Source organism: Bos taurus, chromosome X (assembly GCF_002263795.3).
Source record: "Bos taurus isolate L1 Dominette 01449 registration number 42190680 breed Hereford chromosome X, ARS-UCD2.0, whole genome shotgun sequence".
NCBI lineage: Eukaryota > Metazoa > Chordata > Mammalia > Artiodactyla > Bovidae > Bos > Bos taurus.
Genome location: NC_037357.1, coordinates 47,055,542 through 47,077,469, shown reverse-complemented (window position 1 = coordinate 47,077,469; position 21,928 = coordinate 47,055,542).

Here is a 21,928-nt window from a genome sequence, read left to right as displayed (position 1 = left end):
TAGCCTTTGCCCTGCTTCATTCCATACTCCAAGGCCAAATTTTCCTGTTACCCCAGATGTTTCTTGACTTCCTACTCTGCATTCCAGTCCCCTATAATGAAAAGGACATCTTTTTGGGGTGTTAGTCCTAAAAGGTCTTGTAGATCTTCATAGAACTTTTCATCTTCAGCTTCTTCAGTGTTACTGGTTGGGGCATAGGCTTGGATTACCGTGATATTGAATGGTTTGCCTTGGAAACAAACAGAAATCATTCTGGGTTTTTTTGAGATTGCATCCAAGTACTGCATTTTGGACTCTTTTGTTGACCATGATGGCTACTCCATATCTTCTAAGGGATCCTGCCCACAGTAGTAGATATAATGGTCATCTGAGTTAAATTCATCCATTCCAGTCCATTTTAGTTTGCTGATTCCTACTATGTCGATGTTCACTCTTGCCATCTCCTGTTTGACCACTTCCAATTTGCCTTGATTCATGGACTTAACATTCCAGGTTCCTATGCAATATTGCTCTTTACAGCATCAGACCTTGCTTCTATCACCAGTCTCATCCACAACTGAGTACTGTTTTTGCTTTGGCTCCATCCCTTCATTCTTTCTGGAGTTATTTCTCCACTGATCTCCAGTAGCATATTGGGCACCTACCGACCTGGGGAGTTCCTCTTTCAGTATCCTATCATTTTGCCTTTCACACTGTTCATGGGGTTCTCAAGGCAAGAATGCTGAAGTGATTTTCCATTCCTTTCTCCAGTGGACCACATTCTGTCAGATCTCTCCACCATGACTAGTCTGTCTTGGCTGGCCACACAGAGCATGGCTTAATTTCACTGAGTTAGACAAGGCTGTGGTCCATGTGATCATCTTGGCTAGTTTTCTGTGATTATGGTTTCAATGTGTCTCCCCCTACAGCTGAGAATGTAAAACAACTTCTTCAAGGCTTAGGCCCTGAAAACCTTCACCTAATGATGCATAACAACTTATTCAAAGCTCCTTCTTCTTATTGACAATTTCTCTTACAGGATAGTGAATTAATTCCTTGACCACTGAATAGAAATGACCCCCTACCCTTCTCTTCCATCCTTTACTTCAATTCTTAGTCTTAGATATAAGTATAAATTTCAATGAGCCCATTATTATTTCCCTAGGAGACCAATAGGAAGTTTAAATGAAAAGGACTCTTGGGCATCACCATTTTAGTTAGACCAGAGGACCAGCAAACGTTTTCTGTAAAGGGCCAAATTGTAAATATTTCAGGCTTTGTAGGCCATACAGTCTCTGCTACAACTACTCATCTCTGCCATTAAGCACAAAGCAGAGATAGATGATTCACAAATGAATAAACATGGTTGCATTCTAATAACACTTCATTTATGGACACTGACATTTGAATTTCACACAATTTGCATGTATCAAAAAATAATATTATTTTCTTTCAATCATTTAAAAATGGATAAAACCAGTCTTAACTCATAAGCAGTACAAAAATAAGCAGTAAGCTAGATTTTGTACACTAGTTTTAGATTGCCAATCAGCTTAATAAAAAATAAAGTTACTGATTCACCTTAACAAAAATGTGGCAATATATGTTTCAGGTATAGATTGATCCAGGGATTCCAAACAATATAATCAGTCTCTGTCTTTCAATTTCTCAAACCCCCTCTCCTTTATGTTGACTTCATTATCATGTCCTGATTGTGTTAAGGTGGCTGTGTTCTTTGGTTTTTTCTTCCATGTTCAAATAGAAAAGAAAATGATCATTCTTCTTTCTAAAATTGTTAACATAAAATATTCAGCCAATAATCAGTACTCTGAGCTTTATCATGTGTCCATTCCTGTTCCAATATCTCATGACCACAGGCATGAGATGTCCTGATTGGCTTAGACCAGTAAGATATTCCAATACCTAAGACTTGGATACGATCAACTTCAGACAAACTATACAGAAGATCAATAATTCCCCTAGGGTATTTTAACACAGTGCTACCAAGGGCTTCCCTTGTAGCTCAATTGGTAAAGAATCTGCCTACAATGCAGGAGACCTGGGTTTGACTTCCGGGTCAGGAAGATTCCATTGAGAAGGGAATGGCAACCCACTCCAGTATTCTTGCCTGGAAAATCCCGTAGATGGAAGAGCCTCGCAGGCTACAGTCCATGCGGTCGCAAAGACTCGGACATGACTGAGCGACTTTCTTATTTCTTTCGTTAGCAACTAAACCACCACCGACACCAAAGAATAGGAAAGAGATATGTTAAAGGGTATATTAAAAATGTGACAAATGTATACCATATACCATAGAACATGCCTGATTTCATGGACATTCAAATTTGGCCCTTCCCAATTCCCTCAAAAAAAAAAAAAAGGTGAACTTAAATATTTTGAAAATAAAATTAGTCTGTGGCATAAATTGATCTTTCAGAGAAGGCCATTTCATATAGGTGTGTGTATGTATATGATGAATAAATAGGCATCAGTTTTTTACTGTATAACACAAAGAGGTTAAATTAGCCTATGACAAACTTTTCTGTAAAGGACCAGATAGAAAATATGTTAGGCTTTGCAGGCCATATAATTAGTCATATTTTTTTCTTTTTTTTTTTCTTCCCCTTCCCCTTTACAACCTATTTAAAATGAAAAATCATCCTAAATCCAAAGGTCATAAAAATAAAGGCAAGATTTGGCCTGCAGTCCATAGTTTGTCTAATTCTAAGCTGAATAACCACTAGCTCTCCTTCTAGCTATGCCAGTCTATGACTCTAGGCTTCTGTCTGTTTTTGTTTCTTTGTTTGTTTTTGGAAAGTTGCTCAGTCATGTCCAACTCTTTGTGACCCCATGGCCTATACAGTCCATGGAATTATCCAGGCCAGAATACTGGAGTGGGTAGCCTTTCCCTTCTCCAGGGGATCTTCCCAGTCCGGGAATCGAACCCAGGCCTCCCGCATTGCAGGTGGATTCTTTACAAGCTGAGCCACAAGGGAAGCCCTCTGTCTGTAGCAGTTGATTCCTACTGCCTCTGTGAAAAGAGAGTCTCATGGACAGAGGAGCCTGGCAGGCTACAGTCCATAGGGTCACACAGAGTTGGACACAACTAAGTAGGCATGCACACCTCTGCCCAGGAAGGGCTCTTCCTTTCACAGAAGTATTCAAATACCAATGTCATCACTATCCCTGCCCTAGGAAGTATGGTGAAAATATCTAAATGGTTCTGTGCTCACCTGCATCCTTTTGGGCCATTGAAATGAATACTCAGATATTCGTATTTTTACTGTTCCCAAAAGATACTCTCTTCTCATGGTTTTATTCCTTACTTGTGGGAAGCAGCTTCTGCCAGGCCAGAGATATGAGGTGGCAGGTAAGGATCACCTTTCTGAAATACAAATATGATAGTATCACTACACTTTAAATAAAACCCTTATTGATGATCATCACCTGCAGGGCAGAGACTGTACTTCTCAATCATGGTATTTAAGGACCATAACAGTCTAACTCCACCTGGCTTTTCAGCCTTATCTCTTATGACTTTCCTCAACTGTTTTATTTACTACCAAGCCCATTCTACTCATATTACCTAAACTCATTATGCGTTGAGTGCTTTGTATGTTTGCCTGTTCACTTTGCCCATGATGGAGTTCAGAACCTGCTACCCCAAAATATGGCATCTTGACATATGGAATATTTTGGGTTGATGGAATTGGAGAAATGGGAGGTATGGGGGCTCTCTGACTTCTGCCTTATTCCCTTAAGCAGGTCATAAACCCCTCATGTGATATGTATCCTCTCTATACCTGGAGAAATGGAGCATCCTTATCTCTGAAGATGGGAATCTGAAGAGGCAAGCCTTTCTAAGTTTCCCTCAGTTTACGACCCTTAACTTATACGCTTGTATCCTATTACATTTTCCCATGACTTTCAACCCTTCATCAAATTTAGTATAAATATGCTCAGGTTTAACTGTTTCTCTGGGTTTTCATTTCCTTATGAAGGCTTCTGTGTCATGTAAAGCAGCAGTCCCAAACTTTTTGGCAATTTTTCCATGGACTGGGGTAGGGTGATGGTTTGGGGATGACTCAAGCATATTACATTTATTATGCAGTTTATTTCTGTTATTATTACATCAGCTTCACCTCAGATCATCTGACATTAGATCGTGGACATTGGGGACCCCTGAGGTAAAGCATATATTAAATATATTTGTCTGCCTTTATCCTGGAAATCTGTTTCTGTCAGTGTAATTTTCAGGTCCAGCCTCAAGCCTTAAGAGGATAAAGGAAATGTTTTTCCTTCCCTACACCTTTAATTGGCTTTCTTTTTAGCATGCTCTTGAGATCTTTTCTTCATAGGCCACATCAACTTTGAAGCCTTCATTGCCCCCACCTCTGGGAAGAATTTATTCCCTCTTTGTATACCTTTAAGATCATATCCATACTTAGTTATACAATGAAATTATACCTTATGTGGGGAGTGGAATTATATATATATATATATATATATATATATATATAAAAGAAAACCTCACATTAGTTTCTAATTCACCTTAAAAATGTCTTCTTAAAGGTTATCCCTTAGGCTGAATAGTAGGTGAAATAGTTGCTTGCATGTAGAGAAAGAGTTGTATAAAAATATAAATCTTAAACTTGAGATTCACAAACAGCACAGGGAGATGTTCACAGTGAGAGGTAAGTGGAAACTGAGACTAAGGGAATTGCAGTTTCCTGTCTTTCATTATGAGTTCCCTGGTGGCTCAGATGGAAAAGTGTCTGCCTATAATGTGGGAGACGTGGGTTCAATCCCTGGGTTGGGAAGATCCCCTGGAGAAGGAAATGGCAACCCACTCCTGTACTCTTGCCTGGAAAATCCCATGGATGGAGGAATCTGGTAGGCTACAGTCCACAGGGTCCCAAAGAGTGGGACATGACTGAGTGACTTTCATTATCTTGCTAATTATAGGGCCTTTGCTAACTAAATGGATTAGTGAGCAAGCCAAATTGGATTAGCACAACAGCCAAATTCCTCTCTCTCTCTCTCATTCAGCTTATCTAGTTAAATATGTACACTTTAAAAGTGGAGGATGTAGTCTGCTGTCTCCTTCCAACCTGAGATTATAAGAGTTTTGTTGGCAAGGATCATATCATCTTTACTTTGGATCCTTTATGCTCACAGGTGGGACATTATAGATGCACTCTTTAAATGTGAAACAGGTTGAATTCTGTGTTTCTTCAGTGTTTTCTTCTTATTTCTTTTAGTGCTTAACAAATAAACTCAACATAATTTGCTGATGGTGTGGTGGATAATCTTTAGATGAACTTCAAATCTCTAAATTTTTTAACAGTTTTTCTATACCTTTCCAAATAACAGGAGAATTGTTATTAATTTTCCTTCCAGTATTTCAATGAAGGATTTTCTGATATAGAATCATCTACTAAACCTTCTCAGGGAATGAATTACAGTTTGACATTTTAAGTATGGCAAAGAATTCTGTCTTCTTACCAGTTTTAATGACTTTGACTTCAAAAACACCCCGAGGAATTCAGGACTTTGAGTCTTATGTTTCTATGATGCTCTGATTCTCGGTCAACTGGTAATACTTGAGAATATATTTTGGCTGCCAAAGAATATTATCCCATAAACAATGTTCAAAAACAGTTTAATAATTAAAGCACTAAATATTAACTAAATAGATGAATATGTATGAAAGATATAAATATATAATCATGACTTAATAATTAATTCTTAGTATTTTCAATTGGTTTCTCCCTAGTGCAACTCAATCAGAGGGAATGGATATAGCTGAGTCAAGACTCATGTAACAAACTAAAGGACTCCTTTCATGCATATCCTAGGATTTACCTTCAGTTCAGTTCAGTTCAGTTCAGTTGCTCAGTCATGTCCGACTCTTTGCAACCCGACACCAGGCCTCCCTGTCCATCACCAACTCCCAGAGTTCACTCAAACTTACGTCCATCGAGTCAGTGATGCCATCCAGCCATCTCATCCTCTGTCGTCCCCTTTCTTCCTGCCCCTAATCCCTCCCAGCATCAGAGTCTTTTCCAATGAGTCAACTCTTCGCATGAAGTAGCCAAAGTACTGGAGTTTCAGCTTTCAGCATCATTCCTTCCAGTTTTACCTTAGCTCTTTCTATATCCTCACTCTTAAGCCTCTTCTGCTGTTGGACTAGTAGACTGTATGATAAACAATAAGCTGATTAATGTTTGTTCTGTGATCAAGTCCAACATAAGTCTAGATCACTCTAAGGTCATTCAGTAAGCAGGTTGAAAAGAAAATATATAAACCCAAGCTGGTCTGATTACACAGCCTGAGCTCTTATGTGCTCTATACTGTCTTCTCAGGTAACCTATCACACTTTGTTTTTTGGTTCTGTAAGGTCAATCAAGACTGAATAGAACACTTGATTCTAATCTGTCATTATATATAGATAGCCATATAAGTGACTGGTTTGGTTCCTTCCTGTTCTGGAACAAGGTCAATGAGTCACAGCATATTAGACTGACAAATGTTCTTTCACATTTGACTAGGCTGCATGTGCTAGACAACATGGACTATAAAATGATGATGTTAAAACATGTTTTTTGTTTCCCCTTTGTTAAGGATTTGACAGAGTAGCATCGAAATAGCTATAATACAGAGCAAAAGCATGGCCTGGTAGATGTCTAAGGAATGTAAACTCATAATGCTGAAACACTTAATGAACAATTCAAAGACAAAGGCACATTAAAAGGTTCATAGTGAGAATTATCTAGTAAGGCACTGAGTAAAGGAAAAGTATTTCTCTTGGGTGCTTTTGCTGTTTGATGATATGAAAAGCTGGGAAACAAGTTACCATAAGTTCCCCTTTGTAAGACAGAAAACACATATTTTCATTCCAAGAATAGCAGGGAGTGGATCATCTTTTGCCAGTGCTTAAGGTGTCTACCTAGAACTATTGCTTAATCCAGTGATTAGAAAATTTGCCCCATTGTTATTTAAGTCCATTTCCTACCAAGCTACTCTGTAGAAAAAAAAAAAAAAAAAGGATCTACCAAATGAAAACATTGTTTTCCTTTTCTACAATCACATTGTAGAATTCTATTAACTATTAGGGGAAACAAAATGATGATGCTGACTGTGCTATAGCTTTCAGATATAAACACAGCATTCAAATCTACAGAACCTGATGATTTTTATTCCAAGATTCTATAAAAATTGGGTCAAAGTTATTATGGGACCATGCAAGGGGTATATTTATACCTTTTCCCAGGAAGAGAGCGATGATACTAGACATGTTAGGCATGTAAGCTTAACTTCTTTACCTGTATATATATATATATATATATATATATATATATATATATGTATATATATATATATATTTTTTTTTTAATTCAAAAGTTGTCCTCAAATCAATTTGTAGGCAAACTAAACAGGAAAAGAAATTAACTAAAAGCCATAATAGTAACATTGTAAAACCAACTTGTAAAAACCAAATCCTATCAGAGTAAACTCACCTCTTTCTCCAGTAGACCTAATAGAGAAAATTAGATTTTTTTTTTTCCAAATCCACCCAGCCGTGTGGCATGAACCATGTAGCTACTAAACTGGACCACAGTTGTTTGTAGCATCTTGTTTATATAGTGTCACCAATCTAGGTAATATAATAATTAGGAATTTAAAGTTTCCAGTCCCATAATTTTAGAAAAATGACTCATCTTGGATTTTTAACACCATTGCTACTAGTTAGGCTAGAAATTAAAAGATTATACCTGTACTTCCTAATAGGTCATAACTTTCAGATACATAAAAATAAAGCATAATAGAGAAGAATGGATAGGCAAAACAAATGGACTTTCAGACTTTGCACTTAGCAGGATTTCAATAACATTTGCTCACAGATTTAATTTATGTGTTTTGGTGTCATAGCTATTAATCATTCATTCATTCTACATATATTTAGAGACAGCTTAGTATATGCCAAGCACTATATTAGGTGCTAGAGATCCAAGAGATATCTATTAAGCAGTGGAATTTGTCTTCATTATTTTCTTTTCTCCACCTTTTTTATGTTAGATACTGCAGGACTCTGCTAATGTCTTTATGTAGCATTATTTGTACTTTGTCATTCAAGGAATTAAAAACCCAGAACACGGACAAAAATCATGTATTTATAGTATTCATCCTTAAGATAGCCACTGGGCTCATTAATGTGATATTGCTATTTCTGAAGATGTTATAAGATTAATTCAGAGTGAATAATTTCTGGTTCTTTTAGCTGAGCCAGTACTATACCTTTAGCCCTGTAATAAACTCATATCAAATCAAGTAAGCAAAAGATGTCAAAGATTCCTGCCAACTCTGTAGCTACTTCTAAATGATGTATGCATTTTCCAAGTATACTAAATTGTTTGACCCCAAATCATGGTCTTTTCTTGTTTCTTTTCACTTGTCTCCCTGAAAAGTCAGAGGCTGGGAAAGAACTAATCATTTAAGATCTCCAATACAGATATTGCATTTGATGGAGTATAACATGATCCTAAACATATCCCTGGTGGCTCAAGCAGTAAAGAATCCACCTGCAATGTATGAGACCCAGGTTCCATCTCTGGGCCAGGAAGGTTCCCTGGGAATGGCTACCCACTCTAAAATTCTGGACTGGTGAATGCCATGGACAGAGAAGCCTGTGGTGCTACAGTCCATGGGATCACAATGAGTCAAACACAGTGGAGTGACTAGCATTACAACACACTATAAAAACACATCCACAGATCCATAGACCCATCCCTCAATATGAGTTCCTGCTCAGAGACAGAAAAGACATCCTCAGACACATGGATTCATTACCAGCTGAGCCACAAGGGAAGCCCAAGAATACTGGAGTGGGTAGCCTATCCCTTCTCCAGCAGATCTTCCTAAGCCAGGTATCAAACCAGGGTCTTCTACATTGCAGGCAGATTTTTTACCAACTGAGCTATCAAGGAAGTAAGTAGGGAAAACCACCACACCATTCAAGTATGACCTAAATCAAATCCCTTACAATTATACACTGGAAGTGAGAAATAGATTTAAGGGACTAGATCTGATAGACAGAGTGCTTGATGAACTATGGACAGAGATTTGTGACATTGTACAGGAGACAGGGATCAAGAACATCCCCAAGAAAAAGAAATGCAAAAAAGCAAAATGGCTGTCTGAGGAGGCCTTATAAATAGCAATGAAAAGAAGAGAAGCAAAAAGCAAAGAAAAAAAGAAAAATATACACATTTGAATGCACAGTTCCAAAGAATAGCAAGGGGAGATAAGAAAGCCTTCCTCAGCGATCAATGCAAAGAAATAGAGGAAAACAACAGAATGGGAAAGACTAGAGATCTCTTCAAGAAAATTAGAGATTCCAAGGGAACATTTCATGCAAAGATGGGTTCAATAAAGGACAGAAATTGTATGGACCTAACAGAAGCAGAAGATATTAAGAAGAGGTGGCAAGAATACACAGAAGAACTGTACAAAAAAAAAAAAGATCTTCATGACCCAGATAATCATGATGGTGTGATCACTCATCTAGAGCCAGACATCCTGGAATGTGAAGTCAAGTGGGCCTCAGGAAGCATCACTACGAACAAAGCTCATGGAGGTAATGGAATTCCAGTTGAGCTATTTCAAATTCTGAAAGACGATACTGTGAAAGTACTGAATTCAATATGCCAGCAAATTTGGAAAACTCAGCAGTGGCCACAGGACTAGAAAAGGTCAGTTTTCATTCCAATCCCAAAGAAAGGCAATGCCAAAGAATGCTCAAACTACTGCACAATTGCACTCATCTCGCGTTAGTAAAGTAATGCTCAAAATTCTCCAAGCTAGGCTTCAGCAATACGTGAACCGTGAACTTCCAGATGTTCAAGCTGGTTTTAGAAAGGCAGAGGAACCAGAGATCAAATTGCCAACATCCGCTGTATGCTCAAAAAAGCAAGAGAGTTCCAGAAAAACATCTCTTTCTGCTTTATTGACTATGCCAAAGCCTTTTACTGTGTGGATCACAATAAACTGTGGAAAATTCTTTAAGAGATGGGAATACCAGAGCACCTGACCTGCCTCTTGAGAAACCTATATGCAGGTCAGGAAGTAACAGTTAGAACTGGATGTGGAACAACAGACTGGTTCCAAATCAGGAAAGGAGTACGTCAAGGCTGTATATTGTCACCCTACTTATTTAACTTATATGCAGAGTACACAATGAGACATGCTGGGCTGGAGGAAGCACAAGCTGGAATCAAGATTGCCAGGAATCAATAACCTCAGATATGAAGATGACACCACCCTTATGGCAGAAAGTGAAGAGGAACTAAAAAGCCTCTTGATGAAAGTGAAAGAGGAGAGTGAAAAAGTTGGCTTAAAGCTCAGCATTCAGAAAACAAAGATCATGGCATCTGGCCCCATCACTTCATGGGAAATCAATGGGGAAACAGTGGAAACAGTGTCAGACTTTCTTTTTGGGGGCTCCAAAATCACTGCAGATGGTGATTGCAGCCATGAAATTAAAAGACGCTTACTCCTTGGAAGGAAAGTTATGACCAACCTAGATAGCATACTGAAAAGCAGAGACATTACTTTGCCAACAAAGGTCCGTCTAGTCAAGGCTATGGTTTTACCAATAGTCATGTATGAGTGTGAGAGTTGAACTATAAAGAAAGCTGAGCGCTGAAGAACTGATACTCTTGAACTGTGGTGTTGGAGAAGACTCTTAAGAGTCCTTTGGACTGCAAGGAGAGCCAAACACTCCATCCTAAAGGAGATCTGTCCTGAGTGCTCATGGGAAGAACTGATGTTGAAGCTGAAACTCCAAAACTTTGGTCACCTGAAACGAAGAACTGACTCATTTGAAATGGCCCTGATGCTGGGAAAGATTGAGGGCAGGAGGAAAAGGGGACGACAGAGGATGAAATGTGTGGATGGCACCACCGACTCAATGGACATGAGTTTGGGTAAACTCTGGTAGTTGGTGATGGTCAAGGTGGCCTGGTTTGCTGCGGTCCATGGTGTCGCAAAGTGTTAGACACGACTGAGTGATTGAACTCAACTGAACAGATACATAGTTAACAACCATCCCAGAGTGTCCAAAACTGTTTCAGTTTTAGGACTGAAAGTCTCAGAACAGGGAAAACTTTTCAATCCCAAGAAAAGAGGGCAGTCAGTGACATTAAATGCCACTGAGTCTTAACTTGACAAAATTTTTTGCCAGAGTATGAAATAAGATTTCACGGGTTTGGACCACCTTTCCAATTAGTGTGTTAACTGGATTTACTGAGATAGCAGGAAGGAGGAAAGCAATCTAACTTTAATAATTTTTTTTTTGTAACAACTTTTATCAGCTTTATCAATATTTTGCTAGTTTACTTTTAATTGAAGAATAATTACAATATTGTGTATGTTTATGCCATACATCAACATGGATCAGCTATAAGTGTATATATATATATATATATATATATATCCCCTCTCTTTTTAGACTTTCTCCCACCTCCCACCCTATCCCACCCCTCTAGGTTGTCACAGAGCTCCAGTTTGAGTTCCCCAAGTCATACAGCAAATTCACACTGGCTATCTATTTTGCAAATAGCAGTGTATGTTTCTATGATGCTTTCTCCATTTGTCCCACCCTTTCCTTCCTACCCCCAACCTGCCCCTTTCCATAAGTCTGTTCTTTTTTTCCTGCATCTTCATTACTATCCTGAAAGTAGGTCATCAGTGGGGCTTCCCTTGTAGGTCAGTTGGTAAAGAATCTGCCTACAATGCAGGACACTAAGGTTTCATTCCTGGGTCGGAAAGATCCCCTGGAGAAGGAAATGGCAATCCACTCAAGTATTCCCACCTGGAGAATCCCATGGACAGAGGAGCCTGGCAGTCTACAGTCCATGGGGTCAGAAGAGTCAGACATGACTTGGTGACCAAACCACCACCACCACCATCTTTCTAGATTCCATATATATGTGTTAATATATATTTGCTTTTCTCTTTCTGACTATATCACTCTGTATAATAGGCTCTAGGTTCATTCACCTCATTAGCACCAACTGAAATGCATTCTTTTTATGGCTGGGCAATATTCCATTGTACACAGCTACTTTATCAATTTGGTTGACTGTCTTTTCATATGTACATACCATTGTTATAATCAGTGTGAACTCTTTTTTCAATTCTTATATATAGTTGAGTTCACAACAAATTTACAGTTGAAATATTTTTTAGAAAGTTTTTGTTTTGCTATCAAGAATATGATTTTAACAGCTTAGAATATATTTTAATTCTTCATAAATCTAACATATACATCTGTGTAGCCATAATATATGAGATCAATTTTACATGTATATTCATGTATGTAGTATGCATACATTCAATTATAGTATCAATGGGCTTCCCCAGTAGCTCAGCTGTTAAAGAATCCACCTGCAGTGCAAGAGACTTGGGTACGATCCTTGGGTTGAGAAGATCCGCTGGAGAAGGGAATGGCTACCCACTCCAGTACTCTGGCCTGAAGAATTCCATGCACTGTATAGCCCATGGGGTCACAAAGAATAGGACATGACTGAGCGACTTACACTTTCACTTTCATCAGTTCAGTCCAGTGGCTCAGTGATGTCCAACTCTTTGAGACCCCATGGACTGCAGCATGCAAAACTTCCCTGTCGATCACCAACTCCCAGAACTTGCCCAAACTCATGTCCATCAAGTCAGTGATGTCACCTAACCATCTCAGCTTCTGTCATCCCTTCTTCTCCTGCCTTCAATCTTTCCCAGCATCAGGGTCCTTTCCAAAGAGTCAGTACATTGCATCAGGTGGCCAAAGTATTGGAGTTTCAGCTTCAGCATCAGTCCTTCCAATGAATATTCAGGACTGATTTCCTTTAGGATGGACTGGCTTGATACCCTTTCAGTCCAAGGGACTCTCAAGAGTCTTCTCTTAAACAACAGTTCAAAAGCATCAGTTCTTCGGGGCTCAGATTTTCTTATGGTCCAACTCTCACATCCAAACATGACTATTGGAAAAACAATAGCTTTGACTATATGGACATTTTTTGGCAAAGTAATGTCTCTGCTTTTTAATATGCTATCTAGGTTGGTCATAACTTTTCTTCCAAGGAGTAAGTGTCTTTTAATTTCATGGCTGCAGTCACCATCTGCAGTGATCTTGGAGCCCAAAAAATAAAGTCTGTCACTGTATTCATTGTTACCCCATCTATTTGCCTTGAAGTGATGGGACCAAATACCATGATCTTTGTTTTATGAATGTTGAGTTTTAAGCCAGCTTTTTCACCCTCCTCTTTCACTTTCATCAAGAGACTCTTTAATTCCTCTTCACTTTCTGCCATAACGGTGGTGCCATCTGCATTTCAGGTTATTGATTGATATTCCTCCCAGCAATCTTGATTCCAGCTTGTGATTTATCCAGCCCGGCATTTCTCATGATGTACTCTGCATATAAGTTAAATAAGCAGGGTGACAATATACAGCTTTGGCATACTCGTTTCCCAATTTGGAAGCAGTCCCTTGTTCCATGTCCAGTTCTAACTGTTGCTTCTTGACCTACATACAGATTTCTCAGGAGGCAAGTCAAGTGGTCTGGTATTCCCATTTCTTGAAGAATTTTACAGTTTGTAGTGATACACACATTCAAAGGCTTTGACATAGTCAATAAAGCAGAAGTAGGTGTTTTTCTGGAATTCTCTTGCTTTTTCTATGATCCAACAGTTGTTGGCAATTTGATCTCTAGTTCCTCTGCCTTTTCTAAATCCAGCTTGACCATCTGGGAGTTCTCAGTTCACATACTGTTGAAGCCTTGCTTGGAAAATTTTGAGAATTACTTTGCTAGCATGTGAGATGAGTGCAATTGTGCGATAGTTTGAACATTCTTTTGGAGAAGGAAATTATAACTTACTCCAGTATTCTTGCCTGGAGAATCCCATGGACAGAGGAGCCTGACAGGCCATGGTCCATAGGGTCGCAGAGAATTGAACATGACTAAAGCGACTAAGCATTGAATATTCTTTGGCATTGCTTTCTTTCAGATTGGAATGAAAATTGACCTTTTTCAGTCCTGTGGCCACAGCTGAGTTTTCCAGATTTGCTGGCATATTTAGTACAGCACTTTCACAGCATCATATTTAAGAATTTGAAATAGCTCAGCTGGAATTCCATCACCTCCACTAACTTTTTTTTGTAGTGATGCTCCCAAAGGCCCACTTGACTTTGCATCCTAGGATGTCTGGATCTAAGTGAGTGACCACACCATCATGATTATCTGGGTAATTAAGATCTTTTTTGTATAGTTCTGTGTATTCTTGCCATCTCTTCTTAATATCTTCTGCTTCTGTTAGCTCCATACCATTTCTGTCCTTTATTGTGTCCATCTTTACTTGTAAAGTTCCCTCGATATCTCTAATTTTCTCAAAGAGATCACTAGTCTTTCCCATTCTATTGTTTTCCTCTTTTTTTTTTTTTTTTGCATTTGATCACTTAGGAAGGCTTTGTTATCTCTCCTTGCTATTATTTGGAACTCTGCATTCAGATGGATTAATCTTCCTTTACTCCTTTGCCTTTTGCTTCTCTTCTTTTCTCAGTTGTTTGTAAGGCCTTCTCAGACAACCGTTTTGAATTTCATTTTCTTGGGGATTTTTTTGATCATGACCTCTTGTACAATGTCAGGAACCTCCATCCATAGATTTCAGGCACTCTGTCTATCAGATCTAATCCGTTGAATCTATTTGTCACTTCCTTTGTATAATTATAAGGCATTTGATGTAGGTCATACTTGAATGGCCTAGTGGTTTTCCCTACTTTCTTCAATTCCAGTCTGAATCAAGTCTGAATTTTGCAAAATGTGGTCCACTGCAGAAGTGAATGGCAAACCACTTCCATGTTCTTGCCTTGAGAACCCCTTGAACAGTACGAAAGGGCAAAAAGATATAACAGTGAAATATGAACTCCCCAGGTCCATTGCTGCCCAATATGCTACTGGAGAAGAGTGGAGAAATAACTCCAGAAAGAATGAAGAGATGGAGCCAAAGCAAAAACAATGCCCACTTGTGGATGTGACTGGTGATGGAAGTCAAGTCTGATGCTGTAAGAACCATATTGCATAGGAACCTGGAATGTGAGTTCCATGAACCAAGGCAATTTGGAAGTGGTCAAACAAGAGAGGGCAAGAGTGAAAATCAACATTTTAGGTATCAGTGAGCTAAAATGGACTGGAATGAGTGAATTTATTTCAGATGACCACTATATCTACTACTGTGGGCAAGAATTCCTTAGAAGAAATGGAGTAGGCCTCATAGTCAACAAAAGAGTCTGAAATGCAGTATTGGGTGCGATCTCAAAAATAACAAAATGATCTCTGTTCATTTCCAAGGCAAACCATTCAATATCATAGTAATCCAAGTCTATGCCCCAACCACTAATGCCAAAAAAGGTGAACCAAAAAAAGATGTCCTTTTCATCATGGGGGACTAGAATGCAAAAGTAGGAAGTCAAGAGATACCTGGAGTAACAGGCAAGTTTAGCCTTAGAGTACAAAATGAAGCAGGGCAAAGGCTAACAGAGTTGCCAAGAGAACACACTGGTCATAGCAAACACCCTCTTCCAACAACACAGAGATAACTCTACACATGGGCATCACCAGATGGTCAATACTGAAATCACATTGATTATATTCTTTGCAGCTGAAGATTGAGACACTCTATACAGTCAGCAAAAATAAGACTGGGAGCTGACTGTGGCTAAGAACATGAACTCCATATTCCCTTTCACAGTATCAGTAAACTTTTCCATACATTTTCACCAACTTTTTTCATAGGGTTAAAAAAATGAGCATTGTTCACTACACCAATAGAAAGACCTAATCAAAATTTTAAGTTTGGTACAGACATTTATAGCAAGGCATTTCTAGATCGAATGTGTCTACTTCTAACAACAAAATCCTAGGCTTTGTCACAGCATTGATTAACAGGAGGAGTTATAAACAGAATGGATTTTTGTCTACAATGTAATTATAACAGCAAAAAGATTTTGAGTGTTTTTGTGGCAGAATTCCATGCTTAGAAATTAGGGTGTCCTAAAGGCCCTATTAACTGCTAATTGATTTTTCAAAGTTATAAACCACTCTGAAAATCCGTCAATCTGCCATTTCCCAGCAACTGGCAGAGTCAGAGATCCACCAGGCATAGAAGCTTCCCATGTTGACCATTACAGCATAGTTGCAGAGCCAGGTTAACTCTACTGGGACCTATAGCCTTGACCTTCACAGTGTTACTAGGATATCAAGGAAAAATATTTATAAAAATATTTTAATTCTTAATCATTGTCTCAGTTTGCTCTCTCAGGACACACACAATAAAGAAAAAACATAACAAACTGTCAAAACTCCGTCTAGTCAAGGCTATGGTTTTTCCAGTGGTCATGTATGGATGTGAGAGTTGGGCTATAAAGAAAGCTGAGCACTAAAGAATTGATGCTTTTGAACTGTGGTGTTGGAGAAGACTCTTGGGAGTCCCTTGGACTGCAAGGAGATCCAACCACTCCATCTTAAAGGAGATCAGTCCAGGGTGTTCATTGGAAGGACTGATGCTGAAGCTGAAACTCCAATAATTTGGCCACCTGATGCCAAGAGCTGACTCATTTGAAAAGGCCCTGATGCTGGGAAAGATTGAGGGCAGGAGGAGAAGGGGATGACAGAGCATGAGATGTTTAGATGGCATCACCGACTCAATGAAAATGGGTTTGGGTGGACTCTGGGAGTTAGTGATGGTCAGGGAGGCCTGGCGTGCTGTGGTTCATGGGGGTCTCAAAGAGTCGGACATGACTGAGCGACTAAACTAAACTGAACTGATACTTGACTTATCCTCAGAAAAAAAAGTTTGGTTGAAGTATAATGTGGGAGACAACAAGGAGTTCATTTTTCTTTCTTATAAATTCTCTCTATTCATTTTAGGTTATTTTTATAATCCCAGAATTGAAAGTCAACATCAGTGCTAAAGAAATGTAAAAGGAGCAAAACACTCTCTGACATACATCACAGCAGGATCCTCTATGACCCACCTCCCAGAATATTGGAAATAAAAGCAAAAATAAACAAATGGGACCTAATTAACCTTAAAAGCTTCTGCACATCAAAGGAAACTATTAGCAAGGTGAAAAGACAGCCTTCAGAATGGGAGAAAATAATAGCAAATGAAGCAACTGACAACTAATCTCAAAAATATAAAAGCAACTCCTACAGCTCAACTCTAGAAAAATAAATGACCCAATCAAAAAATGGGCCAAAGAACTAAATAGACATTTCTCCAAAGAAGACATACAGATGGCTAACAAACACATGAAAAGATGCTCAACATCACTCATTATCAGAGAAATGCAAATCAAAACCACAATGAGGTACCATCTCACACCAGTCAGAATGGCTGCAATCCAAAAGTCTACAAATAATAAATGCTGGAGAGGGTGTGGAGAAAAGGGAACCCTCTTACACTGTTGGTGGGAATGCAAACTAGTACAGCCACTATGGAGAACAGTGTGGAGATTCCTTAAAAAACTGGAAATAGAACTGCCTTATGATCCAGCAATCCCACTGCTGGGCATACACACTGAGGAAACCAGAAGGGAAAGACACACGTGTACCCCAATGTTCATCGCAGCACTGTTTATAATAGCCAGGACATGGAAGTAACCTAGATGTCCATCAGCAGATGAATGGATAAGAAAGCAGTGGTACATATACACAATGGAGTATTACTCAGCCATTAAAAAGAATAGATCTGAATCAGTTCTAATGAGGTGGATGAAACTAGAGCCTATTATACAGAGTGAAGTAAGCCAGAAAGAAAAACACCAATACAGTATACTAACGCATATATATGGAATTTAGAAAGATGGTAACAATAAGCCTGTGTACGAGACAGCAAAAGAGACACTGATGTATAGAACAGTCTTATGGACTCTGTGGGAAAGGGAGAGGGTGGGGAGATTTGGGAGAATGGCATTGAAACATGTAAAATATCATGTATGAAACGAAAAAAAAAAAAATGTAAAAGGAATTTTGAGCAAAATTTTGAAGCATTTTGGGGGTCAGGAGAGCCAAAGTCGAGATTATTACACTACAGGAATTTACAGATAAAATGTGATTTATTGATTTGAGATACATTCAAATAATTTTATTGTCCCCTTGAATTACAGATGCAGAGAAATGCTGAAGGCTGGGGAGGCAGGTGTGGGAGCCTCCCCACAGTATTGCAAGGGGTAATATTGAAGAAATTGTACCATGTATCACCCAATATGGATTGTTGAACTACTTGGAATTAATTAAAAATAATTTCTATTTTCTCTTCAAAATTTAAATAGAAGTCAGACTGTATGTGTAAGTATATTTTAAAAAATCACTAGCTTCAATATCATCTGCATCCCCAAGTTTTATGCAGATGACTCAAGGGACTTCATCAGTACATTTACCAATCATCATAAATTAACCAGAATACCAGGTACCAGAACAAATTAAAAGGGACAACTTTAATAAGTTAATGATCCATTCATATGTCTAATTTTGATGACACATCATTATACAAGAAATAAAGTTGAGTTACTTCATTTCAGTTTACACTCATACCTCTGAAATTTGTAAGCAATCCCTTCAGTTTCCACGCTGAAATCATTAAAAAAGTTCTAAAAAGCAATGACTGTTCGATTTGCATATCAACCTATACTGTAGTAGAAGAAAGATAATACTCAGTAATCTCAAAATTCTTTAAATCCATTGATTTAAAAGTACTCAAACTACGTCTTAACTCCCTATGGTTTGGTCTTGAAGAATTTCTATTGAATTGAAAAACATGTATTTGCACTTCTATTGTTGTCCATATTTGCTTTAATATGGGTCATCTCAAACGTTTCTTATCTTCCATAACTAACTGTTATCGATTTATCCTCTATAATTTATTAAAACTTTTCTTGAACCTATTTATCTTTTGGAGTTAGTTAATTTATCATTCTAATTACTTTCATAGATTTACTACCTGTTTCATGAAAAGATCTTCATTTGCTCTTAAATGAGCTGTCTTCAACTGTAATATTGCCCTGGCTCTAACTTTTATGGGATTTATTTAAACAAGTCAAAATTCACCAACTTGTGTATTTCATAATGTTAAAAGATATGATCAAGTCCCTATATTCAGAAGCTTTTATTTTGGTAAACATAACTTAAATGTAGTAAAAATTTTAGAGTCTTTCTGATGTTCTTGGGCCCAGAGTACTAAAATGGTTATTTAAATTTAGCAATATCATTTCACTTTGGGATGCAGAAACTGAGGTATGGAGAAGAGAAGTAGTATTTCTAGCATGGACACCAAATCAGTTTTGCTGCTAAGAATAGGATCTGGGCTGAGATGTTCAATTTAAGGCAGAAAAATTCCCAAGCATGGGTCTTTCTGGTTGTGCTAGAATAATTGGGGATTGAGGGTTCTGGAGAAAATAGATTCTATGCACATAACATCAATGTTTCTGATTCAACAAGTTTGAGTAAAGCCCAGAAATCCTGGTTTTTAATGAGCTCTCATATTTAATTCTGATGAGCATCCCATTGTGGGAAACCATTGATATAGTATATCTTTGGTGTCAGCCAAAATACTGTAAGGGAGATGATGTCGTGTTATTTTCCAGGACTCAGCCCTCACTGTACTGTCACCAGTAACTCCAGCTCATAGCATGTCGAGCCATTTTCTGGGAGGTTAAAAAATAATTGAATAGCATTATTGTGCTTTTACTGATCTTTCATATAATGATTTAAGATATGTAATGTACAGCATGAGTTATAGCCTTCTGACGAGTGGATCTCATTTTTTACAGAAGATTAATCTTTTGCATTGGAAGCTGCCTTGTAATACATATCCCAGTGTTTTATTCTCATGAAATGTGCCTGTCAACTGAAGATACGTAAATCAGCACATACTGTGTTCTAGCACAGCTGAATTAGAAACCCATAAGGGCTGGAATTATGGAAATGATGACCTAGTCTTTGGTACAGCTTCACACCGGACTAGTGAAGCTGTACCAAAGACTAGGTCATCATTTCCAGCTGTTGTGTATCCGAGCTATAGCAGGAACATTTAAATATGATCTTGGGAGAGCTTCAAAGAACTTAAGAAAGCATTGACCTAAATGATTAAGTTTGGTTTTAACTAATTTGTAGGGTGTGTGAGTGTGTGTGTGTGAAGGGAAAGTAAGGAGAAACACACAGAGAGGAAGAGAGACTGAGAATGAAGCACTGCAAACTTCTCTTCAAGCTCACATCCTGAATAATGATGAATAAAGAACAGAATAATTCATTGGTGAAATCGAGTTGTATTTCATTCAGTTAGGCACATATAACCCATGCTTTTGGATTTTTGTTTATTTTTCAAAGGTGGTGACTGTCAATGCATTGATTTTTAATTTATAATATCAGAAAAAAATGATTGTGTTATAGAATTGGTGATCTTGTGGGGGAAAATCTCCTTTGACAATCTAAACTAAGAGGGTTTGATGCTGGGGCAGTGCGTTTTGTTGTTGTTACAAAAGAGAAAATTGTTCTTTCAGCTAGCTATAGCCATAGTGTCTAACAGCAACTGCTTCCTGTGAAATTGTTCCAAGCACATTTCCATAAATAAGGGTTCTGTTCTACTGCTTATATTCCAACTCCATCTACATTCTACTCCACGCTTTGGTGTGTTTCTCCCCCCAACAATTTGGCTATTTAATGCTTGTACAGGCCTATAATTGTGTTGATGTCATCCAGCCAATCAATCATAGAACTATTCATTAAGATATCTGCAATCAGGGCAGTGTCAAAATGAACTTTATTCATTTTGCTACTAAACACCAAATGATGGCAAATTAAACTCTTATTGTAATGATAGCATTAAAGTGAATGGTGTGCAGTTATATTTTTTTCACACCATTGCATTATTTTTACTAGAGAAGGTAGTAAACCTGAGTTTTTACTGATTTGAAGACTGGAGCAGAGCTGAAAGAAAGAGGGCAGGGGGATTTATATTTCCACGTGAAAAGCCCTTTATATGGCATTGATGGAAAACAAGTCAGTAACCACTACATTTTAGCAAAATAAGAATATATGAGCCTATTTTCCATATATAGTCAGTCTGTGACCATGTGTCAGCACTAAAAATAGATGAATGTAGGTGCACCAGAATACTCCAACAGTAGCACAAATCCCACAGAAACAAATTGCTAGTTATAACCGAAGAAAAAATAATTCACATGCTTACATGTTTCCCTCCTGAAAAAATGTGCTCTTTTCAAAATTAAGGTTAAGACAATATTTTATCATGGAAAAACTTCACCATAACCTTTCATAAACTTGCCTAATATAAAATGTCATTAGTGGAGAGTAGAAAATTGAGTAGCATTGATAAGAATATTTATTTAGTGTTTTCTTCTTTTTTCAGGCACATAGAAGTCAAACATTTGATTAAAATAGTTCAATAAATAAAAAGAAAAGTTTAAAGTAAGTTAAATTTATCCTTTGCAACTATTTTTGTCTTGAATTGCTTCAAGATATATTAAGAGCTCTCACATTAGTATCATTAGGGACAGTTTAAAATGAATTTTCACAGCAAGAGATATTAACATTTTAGTAAAATTTTAATGGAGGATTTTCACATGAGGCAAAACTGAAGAGGAAGTATGCTTTAAAATGAAGCTATTGATTAACCAACAATTTTCTGTTGTTCTGATGTTTCTCTCTCAGTAACATTCTCTTTCTTCTAGACTTTGCAATAAGGTCAAAACAACCCTTCACTTATTGCACCATATTCTCTTTCTTTCAGTATCCCAGTTTCTGGACATGATTTCACGATAGAATGGAATAGAAGATCAGTTACACCATGGAGAATATTTTATTTATCAAAGT